General features: G+C 42.1%; 1 protein-coding gene and 1 pseudogene across 1 annotated transcript in view; one reads left to right on the plus strand and one right to left on the minus strand.

The window, feature by feature from the left end:
- LOC102432101 overlaps positions 1-11,846 on the plus strand; it is a 21,808-nt pseudogene extending 9,962 nt beyond the window's left edge.
- SLC9A7 (solute carrier family 9 member A7) overlaps positions 1-13,971 on the minus strand; it is a 134,439-nt gene that overhangs the window by 75,427 nt on the left and 45,041 nt on the right.

The raw sequence follows: 13,971 nt of genomic DNA on the forward strand, positions 1-13,971 counted from the left end.
GAGTGTGGGCCTCCCTCGCCTCTCACCCAGAATAGAAGCTCTATAAATGGATTGGACTTTTAAGCTAAATAGATGTCCGACAGGAGATGAGAGCACCTCTGGCAGGTGGGCAGGACAATGGGGGGATAAGGACACATTTGTAATACCTTAATTAATTAAAAAGAATACATTAAAAAAAACACTTCAGCTTATGGTCCAGCAATGTCATTGTCTACACTCTGGGCCCAGGTACATGCTAACAATGTGGCTCTTGTGGCCTGCAAGCCTTTTCCTGGCAGCATGCGTGCCACAGGCCTTAACATCAAACTGCAAAAGCGTCTGTTTTCCCAGTTCCGTTTCACAGCTCACCCCTGAAATTGCAACTATGGCTGTGTCCTCCAGGTCTGTTTTAAGGTTGACAGAGAGTACCAATATTTTCTGCTAGTCACTTCAAACAGGGGTGTAAACCACTGTTAAAAGCGATCAAAAAACACCTTGGCATAAAGCAATCACAAAAATCTCAAACATACGGACTCTTTATCATTCATTACTAAATTAACTGTCCTACTTGGCCTTGGCCGACTGAGCACTACACAGAAGAGAGAAAATCTCTTATGGCTTAGGGCATAAAAGGCAAGCTGTATTCTTCCCCTCCCAGTCCCATTCTCTCCCTTCTGCCTCTAAGACAGCGGTTCTCAACCTGTGGGTCGCGACCCCTTTGGCGGTCGAACGACCCTTTCACAGGGGTCACCTAAGACTATCCTGCATATCAGATATTTACATGACAATTCATAACAGTAGCAACATGACAGTTATGAAGTAGCAACGAAAATAATTTTATGGTTGGGTCACAACATGAGGAACTGTATTTAAAGGGCCAGAAGGTTGAGAACCACTGCTAAGACAACCATCACTCATTGTAGTCTATATCCAGTCCAAGGTTTAGTAAATATACATATCCAAAAATAAATAATATTCTTTTGCTTCGTATAACTTATATAAATAGTATCATGCAGAATTAGGAAACAGGGTTAGTTGCTGGAACAAAGACCAAAATAATAGTGGCTTAAACAAGACAGGAGTTTATATTTCTCTCATGTGAGAGTCCTGAGACAACATGGTGGTCCCCCTGTCTTACTGTTCTACCAACCTCAGGGTGTTGGTCTCACCATCAGACTCACATTTCAGAGAGAGAGAATTGAGAGCAGGACAAGGAAAGGCTCTTGTCTTCCCTTTACGAGGACAGCCTCTCTTACACCCACTGGCCAGCACCTGGTCACATGGTCACATCTAGCTGCAAGAGAGGCTAGAAAAGAAAGTTTTCTTTCTAGGAAGCCATTTCTCCTTCTAAAATTCAATTACTACGGAGGAAATAGAAAGCAGATACTTGGGGACAAGTAGCATTCTCTGCTATATTTACTGGATGTATTTTGCTGCATCTCCCTTTTTTCAATATTATGTTTTTGAGAGTTACCCATGTTCAAAACATAGAAGTTCATGCATGTTCATTGCTGTTAACTTATACGTTGTACATCTTATAAGAGCTAATGCGACATATCTGCTTTAGAATTAAATGTGATGTATGTAAATATAGTGTATAGCCCAGTAGGTGTGGCTCAGTGATTGAGCATCAACCCATGAACCAAGAGATCACTGGTTCAATTCCCAGTCAGGGCACATGCCCAGGTTTTGGGCTCAAAACCCAGTAGGGGGCATGCAGGAGGCATCCGATCAATGATTCTCTCTTCAGTGTTTCTTTTCCCTTTTTAAAAAAAATATTTTTATTGATTTCAGAGAGGAAGGGAGAGGGAGAGAAAGAAACATCAATGATGAGAGAGAATCACTGGTCAGTTGCCTCCTGCGCCACTAGCACCCCCCCCACCCCCGCAAACCAGGCATGTACCCTTGACCAGAATTGATGCCGGGACCCTTCAGTCCGCAGGCTGACACTCTATCCACTGAGCCAAATAAGCTAGGGGTCTCTTCAGTGTTTCTATCTCTCTCTTCCTCTCTCTCTAAAATGAACAAAAACCTACTAAATAAAAAAATAAATATAGTGTATATTTATAAAGTGTTTGGAAATGTGATGTCAATTAAATGCTAAACTATATGGATCAGTCTCAGATACAGTCTGGTTGTTTTATAAAGCCTTTACAGTACCCTACTGCAAGCCAATTAAAATAGAAACTGATAATACTAAACTATATACAAGAGGAACTAAATGGTCCCTGACTTTCTGTTATTGTAGTCAAGCATGACACGGATGGTGTCCTGGGTTTCGTGGCAATTGAAACAAAAAGAAAAACAGTGTTCCATTTGATTTGCATCATTTTGATAAAGGAAAATAAATCAGTTAAGAGAAATTAAATGTTTGTTTAATCCTAATTCTAAAATGAATCTGACAAGTGACCCCTTATCAAAGCTCAATTAGCAAGAAAGGATAACATCTCTAACAACCACTTATACAGAAAATGCACAAGGTTTCTCCAGGAAAATGTTTTCTTGGTTGATCCTTAACAAGTAGAGAATTTACTAGTAACATTAAAAATTTATCTGCAGCCCGGCCAGGGTGGCTCAGTGGTTAAGTGTCGATCTATGAACCAGGAGATCACAGTTTGATTCCCAGTCAGGGCACATGCCCAGGTTGTGGGCTTGATCCCCAGTGTCGGGCGTGCAGGAGGCAGACGATCAATGATTCTCTCTCAGCATTGATGTTTCTGTCTCTCCTTCTTCCTTCCTCTCTGAAATCAATTTTTAAAAATTAAAAAAATATATATCTGCAGAGGATCATGTTAGTGTGCCAGGCTCATGTCAACGTGGATTTCTATCCAGGAGGGAACATCTATGAGGACCTGACCACTCAGGAAAGGCCAATTCTGTCCTGGTCACTTCCCTTTGGTGTGGTACTTGGAAGCCATATTATTAGTGACTCTAGCATAATAAGGGGATTTTTCTCTCTCCTATAATTAACTCAAGGTTTCAAACCATTTTGAAGAAGTGAAAAGATACTGGTTATTTCTGTGGGATTTTTTTTTCATGACTGTGAAACATCCAAATATAGTATCTTCCTTTTAACTTTTACTCATATTCAGTAGTTATTTTTTCTAAACCACAGTTAAAATACATTACCCCGATGTTGTTTGCTTCTAAGTATTTGGCCCAAAGAGAAAAAGCATATTTCAGTATGTTAAGAGATAACAGCTTCAAATCAATCAGTGCAGGATAAGAAATACTTATTGAATACCCACTTTATACTACGGGTTTTACTTACAACATTATCTCTTCATTTTCAACATAACTTTATGAGCTAGGGATTATTAAAGCTACTTTACTGTTAAGAAAATCAGATCTTCTAATGCAGTGATGGCGAACCTATGACACGTGTGTCAGAGGTGACACGCGAACTCATTTTTTTGGTTGATTTTTCTTTGTTAAATGGCATTTAAATATAAAAAATAAATATCAAAAATATAAGTCTTTGTTTTACTATGGTTGCAAATATCAAAATATTTCTTTATGTGACACGGCACCAGAGTTAAGTTAGGGTTTTTCAAAATGCTGACACACCGAGATCAAAAGGTTCGCCATCACTGTTCTAATAACTTGCTTATTTCCAGTTAAGCAGTCAAATATCCTTGAAATTTGCTTACTATTTATTTTTATGAGAATCTTATTTTTAACTCTTTGAAATTCACACTTTTACAAAAATAGAATCTAGAAATAATTTATACTGTGGTTAATCCCCAATCATCCCTGAAATAAATTGATTCCAAAAGGATGAACAGATTAAAAAGCTGTGGTACATTTACTAGTACACAATGGAATACTATGCAGCTGTAAAAAAAGAAGGATCTCTTACCTTTTAAGACAGCAAGGATGGACCTGGCGAGTATTATGCTAAGCGAAATAAAACAGTCGGAGAAAGTCAAGTATCACATGATCTCACTTATATGTGGAATCTAATGAACAAAAAAAACTGATGAACAAAAATGATCCAAAGACATTGAGGCATGGAACAGACTGATGAGTCTCAGAGGTGAGGGAATGCAAAGAGATTAACCAGAGAATTTATATGCATATATGCATAGCCCATGGACAGACAATAGAGTGGGGAAGGCCTGAGGAGGGGAAAGGAGTGGGTTAGAGGGGGTAAACGGGGGCGAGGGAGAAGGGACATCTGCTATACTTTCAACAACAAAGATAAATTTTTTAAACCCTAAAAAATATTAAAATATGCATTTTTTTTCCTTAAAAATAGCTGGTTTCAAGGAGAAAAGGAGAGATTAGCATATATAGTCAATGGAAGAAAAAACACTGAAAAAAAAGATTGCTAAGATAGATTTTAAAATACTGATTTCGATGGTCTGAACGTTTGTGTTCCCCTCAAAATTCATATGTTGAAAGCCTAACCCCAAAGTGGATGGTAAGAGATGGAGCCTTTGGAAAGTACTTACATCACAAAGATGGAACCCTCATAAATTGGATTAGTACTTTATAAAAGAGGTTCCAGACAGATCCCTAGTCCCTTCTGCCATGTGAAAACACAACAAAAACAAAACAAACAAAAGAACAAGTTGACTGAATAGGTTTTTCTCTGTAATGGCTGAAGTGCAGCTAGTGCCTGAAAATGGTCACGATCGACACTAATAAAAGGGTAATATGCTAATTAGACTGGACGTCTTCTGATCATCCTTCCGGACAAAGCCCCAGTGGTGGGGGCTGCGGCAGAGGTGGTTAGGAGCAATCAGGCCAGCAGGGGAGAGCAGTTAGAGAGCGATCAGGCTGGCAGGGGAGAGCAGTTAGGGAGCGATCAGGCCGGCAGGGGAGAGCAGTTTGGGGCCAATCAGGCCGGCAGGGGAGGGCAGTTTGGGGCCGATCAGGCCAGCAGGGTGGAGCAGTTAGGGGGAGATCAGGCAGGCAGGTGAGCAGTTAGGAGCCAGCGGTCCCGGATTGCGAGAGGGATGTCTGACTGCTGGGATTGGGCCTCAACTGGCAGTCGGACATCCCCCAAGGGGTCCTGGATTGGAGAGGGTGCAGGCCGGACTGAGAGATACGCCCGCATGCAAGAATTTCATGCACCGGGCCTCTAGTATTTTAATAACTGTGTTATTATTTATTGTTCCTCAAATTCAAATATGAGTCCAGTGATATAAGATTAAGTTCTGGATCTAATAAAATTTTTGTGAAGGTGCCATCATCCTTCGTTAATTAAGAATGACAAATGTGATATATAGTGTATTTTTTGGCCTTGAGAAGTCTTTGCGCACACATTACTTAATTTTTTCCCTAATGCATGCGTTAGTCTTCTTGTATAAATCAAGATGCTGGAATCTAGAGATAGTAAATGATGTGCTCAAGTACCAATAGGTACTGAAAGAGTGAAGCAGTGACTCAGACCCGAGACTTCTGACTCCTGAACCAGTGCTCACATATATAGAACTGGATGCACAATACATCTTAAAGTGGCTAACTGACAAAGTGAATGTTTGCAGAACCTTAGAGGGCTCTGGCATCCTGTAACATATGGTAAAGATATGCTTTTTTTCAGAGTCCCTAAGCTTATAGCAAATGAAAATCAAACAAAAAAGGACTCCCTGGTGCCTGCATTACTCAGCCACTAGATGCCGAGAGCCCCGAGATGACTAAGGCAGATCCCACTCTGTAAGATAAGAAGCTCTAACACAAAGCAGAAGTGCTGCAGTAGAAGCAAGTGCTATGGGAGCACAGAGGAGGGGAAGTAATTACCTTACCCAAATATGCTTTCAAACTCCCCACTGACTCATCTAAAAGAACATTTGAAATAACAACTGTGAGGAATCTAAGCCTATCTATCAAGAAGGCACTCACTGTTCTGGTTCAAAATATCCAGCAGCAGCAGCAAATTGGAGGTCTAACTGATTTATACCCAAACAGGAAGCAATGAATCTGATCATCAACAGGCAAATAATTCTCAACTGTCTTCAAGACCCTATTTGGAGTTATTTTGATAATAATTTAGTTTTTCTTCATTTCTTTTTCCTTTTTTTTCTGTCTGAATCCAGTTCCTTGCTGTTTTGTGAAAGGGAACGCACCCTGTCCTAAAGTCAGTTGGCTTCTAGATAAAGCCAGAAATCTGAACAAAAGGATAGGTCTACCTAGGACAAATCAAAACAAAAACACTAGACCTGGTCCTCCATCCTGCACATCTGGTCACATGAGTTATGCCAACATGCACTCACCAGAATAATCTAATTGCATTTTGCCAAAGAAATAATGAAATGATTGGAAGGGGACATCACGTTCTTGAACATTGCAGATAGAAGCTATGTCATAAAAAGCAAAGTTGCAATTGCAGTCTACTAGTACATTCCTAGAAAATACTCAAATGGTGCTTCAAGTCCTATAAATGGACATATATGTTATAGACATTCATTACACCAGGGGTCAAGTGAATAGAAATCTCACTTAGTACCACAAAAATTGCCCTACTACTTCTTTTGGTAATTACTATTATGTTTGGGTAATAAAGTGTTACCTTAAAGTCATTAAGAAAAAATACTGTTCAAGGAAATCTAAGCAGTCCTTATCTTAAATATATATATAAGCCTAAGTGACCATTACGACTGAACAGCCAGAATGAACAAATGACCAGTCGACCAGTCGCTATGGCATACACTGACCACCAGGGGGCAGATGCTCAATGCAGGAGCTGCCCCCTGGTGGTCAGTGCGCTCCCACAGCAGGAGCGCCGCTCAGCCAGAAGCTGGGCTGGTGAGCACAGCTGCAGCGACAGGTGCAGTGGGGCCAGGATGAGCGTCAGGGGAGCTGTGCCTGGCCCTGGCTGGGCTCCTCCCCAGCCAACTGCCGCTTCAGCACTGCTACATCCCTGGAGGGGGGGGTGGGGCGGGGAATGTCAGACTTCCGGGGTTTCAAGCCTGGCCTGCAGAGATCAGGCCAAAACCCGGCAATCCAACATCCCCCGTGGGGTCCCAGATTGCAAGAGGGTACAGGCCAGGCTGAGGGACCCCATCCATGCACGAATCCGTCCACCAGCCTATAGTATCCTAATAAATATTTATGTAGGATCATCCAAAAACCTTCATTCTCCTTAGAAACATACTTTAAATATTTATCCAACTGATGAGTTAAAGTAAAAACATAAATCCAATTAGAACATCAATGAACACAATAAGAAAACAGACAGAAGCCCAGCCGGTGTGGCTCAGTGGTTGAATGCTGACCTATGAACCAGGAGGTCACGGTTCAATTCCAGGTCAGGGCACATGCCCAGGTTGCAGGCTCGATCCCCAGTAAGGGGGCGGGGGGGGGGGCAGTGCAGGAGGCAGCCGATCAATGATTCTCTCTCATCATTGATGCTTCTATCTCTCTGTCCCTCTTCCTTCCTCTCTGAAATCAATAAAAATACTTTTTAAAGAAAAAAAAAAGACAGAAGAAAAGCCACAGTCAACCAAAAAAAGTTACCTGAAGAAAACCATACAAAATAAGCTTAAAATTTTGCACTTTTGGCTGACAAGAGCAAAATGGAAAACATGACAATAAACATGAGTTTCCTATTCTAGCCTAAGGCTTCATATATCAAAAATGTATTTTCTTGCTCCTGTGCTCTATGAAGAATCTGTCACAGGGTTCTTGTGGAAAATGGGAGGAGGGGAACCACACATATCAACAATAACTTTCACATTTTTCTCCAAAATGCCAAGGCATTCCACATAAAAGTAGGCCTCCGAGAAAACTAAAGACATAATGTTAGTTTGGTTCTATAAGGGCAATCCTGGGGGTGAAATATTGGAGTGCAAAATAACATGATCCAATCTGTCATTTCCTGATGTTTTTGACTGAAATTATTTTTTGAAGAATTAATAATATATTCTTTAAGAACATTTCTTTCTCAAATACCAGCATTTTCAGCCAAGCTTCTGACAGGAGCTGGATGAATAACCAACACAACTAAGGTCATTACTGAGAACCTTAATAGCTGGTCATTTAAAAGGTCTATAAGCTACAGTTCCAGATATGTTGGTTATAAAGACATTTGTTATTAAATAAATCAAAGCCCTAGCTGGTGTGGCTCAGTGGGTAGAGCGTCGGCCTGCAGACTCAAGGGTCCCAGGTTCGATTCCGGTCAAGGGCACATGCCTGGGTTGCAGCTTGATCCCTGGGGGGAGCCGATCAGTGATTCTCATCATTGATGTTTCTTTCCCTCTCTCCCTCTCCCTTCTTCTCTGAAATCAATAAAAATATATATTTTTTTAAAAAATCAAAGATCCTGATATGTATATTCTTGCCTGCTGAAGAGAAGTTCTAAAATCACAAACAAGAGTTTCCTCAGAAAGCACTTGAGCAATTAGTTGATTCAAGCAGCAAAATGTGGTACCACTGAGCAGGCACCTCATCACACCCACATCCTGTCTTTCCCAGTCCTGACAACTGTGATTATCTTTGTGATCCTATTTGAAGATATAATTTGATTTAACTGAGTTGTTCATACAAAATTCCAGAAAATGATTTTATCCTTAATAGAGTTTAATATAAAAGTCTGATTAAATTCAACAGCTCTAATAGATAAGGCTCTTTCTACTTCTAAAGTTAAGTCATTTATGAGATCTGCCAAGAGACTTTATTAATAATTCTCCAGAATGGTCGAGAACACAATGTGTCTCCACTTCACCATTCTAATCATCCAGGAGAAGAGTGGAATTTTCAAAGAGGCAAATCGTTCTCCTCGGTCATGTTGCCCTGGATAGAAATCAAAACTGCAAGAGAACAGGAGACCAGGGAAATGGCACACGCCTCAGCCTCTGGTTTCTCTGGCTTCCAAAGCTAGGAGCAAATGATTCTCTTTTTAAAAATTCATCCTTCCAAGAAATAAATACGTTTGCTTTGAAATTCCATTTCCTGTAGAGTCATCTTCAGATGCTGCACAGTTTTAAATTAGTGTAATTATCACAACACAGCCTGGCTTCTGAAGTAATGGCCCAGGACTAAACAAAGACCCTCCCTCCATACTTCCCCACCAAAGGCTATGGAGACTCTCAGGCAACCAATCATTGAGCAATCACGAGCCAAGCAATCAAGGACCATGCCTTTATGGACCTTATGGTCTAGTGCAGGTAGGGAAGAGTAGCCAAATAAGTAAACAACAACAAAAAAGAGATGATGATGTATTGTGGTAAATGTATGCGTGAAGGCCGTTGGTAACATTCAACAGCAAGAGGCATTTTTTGTTACATTTTGCTTCCCACATCCCCAATCAACATATAACTTTATAGTTTGAACTATTAATCGTACAAACACTAGAATAAACATGGGTTTTCTATTCTAGTCTAAGTGTTGATAAGCCAAAAACCAATTTTGATATCCTGTTCTTTAAGAAAAACTTGTCTCTGTTTTTTTTTTTTTTGTGGGTGGTGAGTGGGACAGGGACTAGATACCAGAAAAAACAATAGTCTTAATTTTACGTTGCCCTAAAATGCAAAGGTGTCCCACACATAAGTAGTCTATGAATATGGGTTTCAAAACAAACATAAAGCCTTAACTTAGTTTCATTATGTTTTAGAATTGTCACTGCCTTAATGTCTAAACAACTATTTTAAGACCTCCTGCCGAACCGGTTTGGCTCAGTGGATAGAGTGTCGGCCTGCGGACTGAAGGGTCCCGGGTTCGATTCCGGTCAAGGGCATGTACCTTGGTTGCGGGCACACCCCCACTGGGGGGTGTGCAGGAGGCAGCTGATCGATGTTTCTAACTCTCTATCCCTCTCCCTTCTTCTCTGTAAAAAATCAATAAAATATATTTTTTAAAAAAAAAGACCTCCTAATAAGGGAGAAATGCCTATTTGTTTATGGCTTTTATAAATATAAATACAGTGACCTATGGCTTTTTTATTTTTTTAATAATTATTTTTGATATCCCTCTTTTCTCCCCCACTGAGCCCCTCCTCCTGGTTCCTGCCCCACCTCAGGCCTTCACCTCACTATTGTCTGTATATTCATGGCTTTTTTTCAAAAATATGCTTTTATTGATTTTAGAGAAAGAGGAAGGGAGAGATAGAAACATTGATAAGAAAGAAACATCACGCGGCTGCCTACTGTATGCCTCCTACTGGGGATTGAGCCTGAAATCCAGGCATGTGCCCTGACTGGGAATCTAACCAGTGACCTCTTGGTTCATAGGCCAATGCTCACCCACTGAGCCACACCAGACAGGCTCTATGGCTTCTTTAAAAAACCACTTACCTTCTGTGACAATGCTGGTTAATCTAGCTAACAGTTATTTGCAGAAAAATGGAGCACAACAGAGTTTTTCTTTTTTTAATCCTTACCTGAGAATATGTTTTTATTGCTATTAGAGAGAGAGGAAGGGGGAGAGAGAAAGAAAAAATCAATTTGAGAGAGAAAGAAACACCAATTGGTTGCCCCCATATGCACCCTGACCACCACCCAGGTTTGTGCCTTGACTGGAAACTGAACCCACAAGCTTTTGGTGTTATGGGACGATGCTTCAACTGATTGAGCCACCCAGTCAGGTCTAGAGTTTCTCATATTCAAGAACTATTTCCTTCCTGAACCATAGTTACTTGATTTATTCTATGATTATTTGTAAAAACTAAACTTCAGTGAGGCAAGAAAATAGTTTTATCAACCCCATTTATGATGTTTAATTTAAGTATCCTATATAATAAAAGGGTAATATGCAAATTGACCCTAAAGCAGAACAACTGGGAATGACTGGTCACTATGACACACACTGACCACCAGGGGGCAGACGCTCAATGCAGGAGCTGCCCCCTGGTGGTCAGTGCGCTCCCACAGGGGGAGTTCTGCTCAGCCACAAGCCAGGCTGATGGCTGCCAGCACAGCGGTGGTGGCGGGAGCCTCTCCCGCCTCCTCAGCAGCGCTAAGGATGTCCGACTGCAACTTAGGTCTGCTCCCTACTGGCAAATGGACATCCCCCGAGGGCTGCCAGGCTGCCAGAGGGATGTCTGATTGCCAGCTTAGGCCCGATCCCCCGGCGATCGGGCCTAAGCCAGCAGGTGGACATCCCCCAAGGGGTCCCAGACTGTGAGAGGGCACAGGCTGGGCTGAGGGACCCGCCCAAGTGCACAAATTTTTGTGCACCGGGCCTCTAGTTACATATAAAAAAACAGAAGTATTAAAGAAAGTAACCAAACAAGACATGAATGGTGGTAAGAGGTTTCAACAGCCATGGCTCCCAATGTGGCTGAATCCGCCCCAGAGGATTCCAGGCCCTGCTACTGGGGCTGCCCGGGGCCAGCAAGGGTACTGAGGCACCCAAATTGGCCCAAAACTTGTGCCTGCAATCTGGCTATTGGGGACATGCTGAGGACCAGTCAACTTCTGGCTCAAAGCTGGGGGAAAAGCTGAAGGTAACTATGGGTACCGGGAAACTGGTGAGCGATGCAATGGTAGTGGAGCTCAGTGAGAAGAATTTGGACATCCCTCTGTGCAAAAATGGCTTTCTTCTACATGTCTTCTCTCTGACTGTGAGGCAGGCAGACATGCTTGATGACCTCATGGAGAAGAGGAAAGAGAAGCTTGATTCTGTGATTGAATTTCACACCCCAGACTCTCTTCTGACCCAGAGAATCACGGGAAGGCTCATTCACCCCTTGAGTGGATGTTCCTACCATGAGGGGTTCAACCCCCACAAAGGAGCCCATGAAAGATGGCATCACTGATCAGATGATAATGAGAAGGTCTTGAAAATCTGCCTGGAGGTTACCAGACTCCAGACTACCCTGCTGGTGGAGGTATACAGGAAATGGGAATTCACACTGCCATTGCTGCATCCCATACCGCTGATGTGTTGTGAGCATCCTAGCAGCCTTCTCCAAAATCAAATCCTAGTAACAGGCCAGGTGAGACTGCACCACTGCTCCTCACCTGGAGGCATGATTCCTGTTCTTAGGTGTTGGGCAGAGGGGAGAGGTGGTCTGAGAGGGATGAAGAGTGAAGAGTGGTGAGAGGCTCAATAAAAATATTGGAAGAACAGCAGTGTTGTAGTGAAGCGATTTCTTTTACATATAGGAATCTTTAAAAGTATGAGTAATTATTTTTAAAAAACTGATTGGAGGGTATAAGTAGAAATAGGGAGGTGCAGTACTATTTCTAAGAAATCAAGTTTTCATTTACTCTGGGTTGGTGACAGTATTTTTTAAAGCCAGTGCCCTAAGTCCTCAGTTTTTATCTCAAAACGTCATGGTGCCAAGCCAAGGAATGTAGGAAATCAGACTGTTGTCCTGTCTGCCCTGTAGTTTGGGACATGGAGGGTTTGACTACTGACCCTGGTTTCCCACACCATGAGATCAAAAAATCATCTCCACAAACCCATTTTACAGGAGTCATAGGGAGGGTGGGGCAGGCTGGTCTCACTCCCTTCCTGACTTACCACACTGATTTACCAGTCCACCTGCTCTCATGGGTAAGTGCTCAGCAACCACTCAAGGTGTGCCCCAATCCTGCCCTCTTGCCTTCTTTCATCTATGATGTGTGAAGAGACCCTTTAAATAAATGAGCAAGTGTCCTAAGCAACATCATCCAACGATTGTCCTTCCTGTCCTCAAATCCTGTGACTGGGATCACTCGACAGCAGTGTAATGTATTTTCAATTAGGTGCCTTTAACAGACCAAATGCTACCTTGTTTGGCCCGTAAATCAATAAAGTATATAAAAGTTTGTATGTGGGAGAGAGAGAGAGAGATGAAGGCTGATCACAGTCTTTTCACAGGTACGTATACCAAAGAAACCACTAAAAATGACATTAAATAGGTGATTTGAGAGCTCCAAAACTTTATTTGACAGAATGATCCCTTCTTTGTGCCTGCAGGCCATTGTAACAATGGGAATGCGATTTACTAGATGCCACTCAAGGGTTCTCCTGTGGGCTCAAAGCACAGGTGTGTGGGAAACCTCCAGAAGATTTTTCCTTGGCAAGCAGGTGTCCTTCTCTCATGTTAGGCCACCACATGGAAACAACTGTCACCAACAGCTTCAGTCACAGCATGCTTCACTCGGTACAAAGCAAAGCAATGAAAACACCAACAACTTGATCAATGTTTTCAGCAGCCTCCGCTCAGCCAGCAGTGTGAGGAAGCTGGAGTGCTGTGATAACACATCAGGCTGCCAGCAATGTCGACCTAGAAACCCAGTCACCGCTTGCTGGCAAAGATTAAAAGTCATGATGAAAAAGCTACATTAGCTCTACCCACTTAGCCAAAAAATAAAAAGGTGAATAAATACATAAATCACCACCACACATAAATGGTGAATTTGATGATGTCAAGGGTAATGTAAACAATTCATGTATTATAATACAGTTTGCTTTCTTTGCTTATGACTAAAAGGCCTGGGTAGAATGCCCATGTTTTAACAATCAGATTCCTTCCAAGAAAAGGGAAAAAAAACTACACCTAAAGCAATGTCTGAACCTGTGAGGGATCCCCAAGTGCACACCTATTGCTCCCAAAGCAAACTCACCCACTCCCCTGCAAAGAGGCAAAGCTGCAAGCCACACGATGGATGCCAAGAACAGAAGAAAATACACCTTCTGATCCCCAAAATTTTGAGGACCTAGCTATCTGAGTAGCAAAGGGGTCAAATAAATGTTCAGTGAGGCCCTACAACTGTAGCATAGGCCTTCCCTGGTAGTAGGACAGGGGTCTAAGCCAAAGCGTAGGTGCCATCCTCACTTAGGCACCATGTACGGAATCCGTGCTCTCCACAAACTGCCCAATCACATAATTGTGCAGCTGTAACCTGCATGAGCGTTCTGACTCAGTCCTCAACAATGGCATTTAAAAATCTATTAATTCCACTCATTTCCTATGAGGAAGCATGTGCAAGAGAGGCTCGAGGAATTGGACAGGGATTCTGCAGCCACACTGCCTGGGTTCAAGTCTCAGCTTCACCATTGACTAAGCTAGATGACTGGGCAAGTTACTTTACTTCTTTGTGCCTCAATTTTCTTATCAAG

Source organism: Myotis lucifugus, unplaced genomic scaffold, assembly GCF_000147115.1.
Source record: "Myotis lucifugus unplaced genomic scaffold, Myoluc2.0 scaffold_76, whole genome shotgun sequence".
Classification (NCBI taxonomy): Eukaryota; Metazoa; Chordata; class Mammalia; order Chiroptera; family Vespertilionidae; genus Myotis; species Myotis lucifugus.